The sequence below is a fragment of the Halyomorpha halys genome, unplaced genomic scaffold, assembly GCF_000696795.3.
Source record: "Halyomorpha halys isolate HHAL.00 unplaced genomic scaffold, Hhal_1.1 Scaffold1022.1, whole genome shotgun sequence".
In the NCBI taxonomy this organism is placed as follows: Eukaryota; Metazoa; Arthropoda; class Insecta; order Hemiptera; family Pentatomidae; genus Halyomorpha; species Halyomorpha halys.
The window spans coordinates 62,952-67,052 of record NW_027114926.1 but is presented as its reverse complement, the minus strand read 5'-3'; positions in this window follow the sequence as shown (position 1 = coordinate 67,052).

The window sequence follows — 4,101 nt, the reverse complement described above, 5'->3', positions numbered from 1 at the left end:
GCCCTGCTCGCCCATACTCTCACTACTTATATTCCTCTTATATTACACAATACATCTCATATCTCATATACTACAACTTCCTAAAACAAAAAAAAAAAAAAAGAGAGAAGGAAAAAAAAGGGAATATTCCTATATTCCCTCATGCACTCGTGAAGTCCGAAAAGTACCTCAAAAGGAGAGAACCCCGTAGCCGTGTGGATGGAGTGGTTAGTATGGAGGTGGTCCCGGTGTGTTTAAATGCCATGTTACCTCCAACGCTTTCACCGAAGCGATTCGCTCGGGGATCCCATAGACCTGAAACCAAGAACGCAGTGCTCCCAACACCGCCTCTGCCGATCTGTCCCGTACCTGGTATGCCATCACTATCTTGCTGAAAAGGTTAATTACAGTTATCTATTTGTAACCCCTCCACGTGAATGTATCCACCTGCAAGTCCACGAGTGGCGTATTTGCGTTGTCTCTTGCGTCGTTTTCAATAGGTGCCTATCATATTTAGTCCTCATGCACACATCTCTGACCCCCGGCGTCGACCAAATCGTAGTTATCGAGTTATTACCGTATTTGCAGCAATCTTTTTTCAATAGCCTTGACGTTCTGATCTTCCAGATAATCTGGCGCGTTTTATCGTTGATGATTTCCTCGATTTCTTCTATCTCTGTCGGCCAGTCGTCAGTCGAGCTTCCATCCCTGGTTGACACTTCGGCTTCGTCTCGTCCTGTCGTGCTTTGTGTCTCTTCCTGTCCTGGGGTCCACTCCCGCAACTTTAACATCATCCAACCATCGAAGCTTTGGGCGGCATCTTGGCCGTGTTCCATGTAGGTGCTCATTGAGAAGTTTATTTGATATCTCATCATTCCCATCCTTGCCGCATGGCCTGCCCATTGCAGCCTACCAATTCTCACAATTTTTCCAACATCTGGCTCACCAATTACAAGAAGACTTCTCTATTCGTGCGTCTTCTCCAAGCTGAATCATCCTTTACTGGGCCGTAGATGCGTCTGAGTATCTTTCTCTTAAACGTTTGGAGTTCCCTTTCATCGGCCTTCGAAAGTGCCCAAGTTTCCGAGGCGTAGAGCAGCACTGGTCGAATGTTTTATACAATCTAGTTTTCATGGATCATGATAGTGAGCTACAACCAAAGTGCCGATGCAGTAAAAAAAAAAAAACACCTATTGGCCGATGCTATTCGTCTCTTTATTTCGGCTGAAACGTCATTGGTGGCATTAACTTGTGATCAACAGGTACACAAATTCCTCAACTCGTTCGTAAGAATAATGACCAATTTGGACAAAATCTTCATTAAAGCTTCTTTCTTGACCAGCTATCATATATTTGGTTTTGTTGGCATTAACCAAAAGTCCCAGCTTTCTGGCAGCGTCATCAAGGGCAAGAAATGCCTCTTCTACAACAGCTTTTGATCTCTCAATTATCTCGATATCATCATCCCAGGATTTGTACCATATGATTTAAAATGGTTCTACTGGTCTGAACCTTTGATTCTCAAATAAATTTTTCCTGACCAATATTGAATAGCAGACAGGCTAGGGAAACTCCCTGTCGAACGCCATTTTGAGAGGTGAATCCCTTAGACAAATCTCCCTGAATCTGCACCATACATTCAGTATTGCTCATTGTAAGTTTTACAAGACGGATGAGCTTAACAGGTACATTGAGGTCTTTCATTGCCTGATACAGAGTGAGGCTCTGTATCAGCATACGTTGCTGTCATAGGCAGATCTAAAATAAACGTATAGATGATGCGTCCGTATTTGGTATTCTTTTCCGCGCTCAAGGATGGTTTGTAGGGCAAAAATTTGGCCTGTTGTTGATTTACATTTACGAAAGCCGCACTGATATTTCTCCAGGACTCTCTGCGACTATATGTGCTTGTTATCTTTGGTACAGTATATTCGAGAATATCTTGTAGACACATGGTAGTAGAGATATGCCTTGATAATTATTACATTCAAGGAAATCTCCCTTCTTGTGGATAGGACATAAGACTGTCTTATTTCGTGCTTTCGGAATGATTTCTTCTGTCCAAATCGTAACAAAAAGATTTTGTAATGCTTGGAAAAGCTGATCTCTTCCTTTCTTAATTAGCTCGGCAGAAAGTTTGTCAAAGCCTGGTGCTTTGTTGTTCTTGAGCCTATCACTTGCCTCACACAGTTACTCTTCGTCAGGGAGCTTAAGGTCATCTTCAGGGATTCGACTAAGGCTAAATTCTTCCCGTCGAGCTTCTTGTACCCGATTTCCATTGAGCAAGTGATTAAAGTACTTGTTCCATATTCCGAGCACTTGGGTTTTATCATTTAATAGAGATCCACTGCGTCCTTACAGCTGAAATTCGAGGTAATGGCTTTCCCAGTTTCTTTTTTTGCGTCGATGGTTACGCTGTTTTTCTCTTCGGCACTGGCGATAAATATCAGCTGATGCTCGGGTAGGTCTTTTCTGAAGCATCAGTGTGTAGGCTTCGTTCTTGTGTGTAGTGGCTTGAATACATTCCTTGTCAAACCACGGCGACCTATTCTTTGCTTGGGTGTAGCCAATTACTTCTTCTGCTGTCTCGTGGATGATTTTTTCAATGTTTGACCACATTTTGTCAACACCCCCATCTTCTGTAGATGACACGTTAGATAACTCTTCATTAATCTTATTTATATATTTACAGAATTAGAAAATGGCCTGAGTCCACGCTATCTCCACGAAAAGTTCTGACATCTAGAAGGTCCGATCTATGTCTGGCACTTATTAGAAAGTGGTCGATCTGGTTGACTGTATTTTCATCGGGAGATGTCCAGGTACCAAGATGGATTCTTTTGTGGGGAAACAGACTAGTGCCAATAACGAGATTGTGTGATGCGCAAAAATTAATTAGTCTAAGTTCATTGTCCTTGCAAACATTATGCCAACTATGTTTACCAATAGTTAGTAGATTGCTTCCTTACCAATCTTCGCACTGAAGTTATCAGCGATTATTATTATGTCTGAGCGAGGACACGCCTTAATAGTTCTCTCTAGCAAGTCATAATACTCTTCCTTGGTTTGCTCATCTGACGTTTCAGTCGGCGAATGGCAGCTGAACAATGTGTAGTAAAAGAAATTCCCTTTTATCCTAATAGATAATATTCTGGGACTTGCAGGCTTAAAATCAATGATAAGTTGCCTAAGTTCCTTTCCTACAACAAACCAGTTCCAAAGTGGTGTAATCTATTATCACAATTGTAGTATATAGTGTGACTTTTCTTTTCGATAGATCCCTGCACTTCCAGTCCTGAAGTGCAGCAATGTCAATTCCGGATCGGTCTAATTCACCTAAGAGTGAAGTTCTATTTCACGATCCAAAGGTGAAGTTCAAAAGATGGGTACTATGTTGATGTTTCCTTGTAGAGAGTTCGGCTTCTATATGTTGAGGTTTCCTGATAAGATGGTTAAAGAGGAGCTGGTTTTCAGCCACCTGCCCCTGAGTCAGGTGGAGGAGCTGCCTCCTCGGAGCATCCTGACACACTTCCCCATCTGAGGTAGCTATCTAAGAGAGGTGATCCTAGAGTGTGTACTGTAGGTGACCTTGGTGTGTAATTTAGGGTGAATGTAGTGTGCTGTTAATAGTGTAAATGTGTGAGTGTCAGTCATTAGTGTGAGTGTCAGTAATAAGTAAATGGGGGTTAAGGGTAAAAATCTAATAGTACACATAGTAGAAAAGATGTCCCAAGACTATTAAATGATTATAGGGTGTGAGCTACTAGGGAAATTAGGAGCAAGAATAGGAGCTATTAATCAGGGAGGTTATTGGAAAGACCATTTCATGAAGGTATATGATGACATTTTTTTTAGAGAAGGGGATGTACTGGGAGCAACAGGGAAAACAGTACACGAAATTCAACAAAAAGAAAATAGAATTTACGTGACCAAGGAATCATAGTGAGTAGTATAAAAAGGCACCCTGGCCAGAACCGGCCTTTAAATGTTACTTGGGTACCCAGGGTACCCTGACCCGTTCCCTTTATTAACCTTTAAACTTTTCCTTTTTTTAACCTTTAACCTATTATTTTGAAACATTAAAATTAAAACTTAAATGATGATTTAAATTCTTTAACCTTT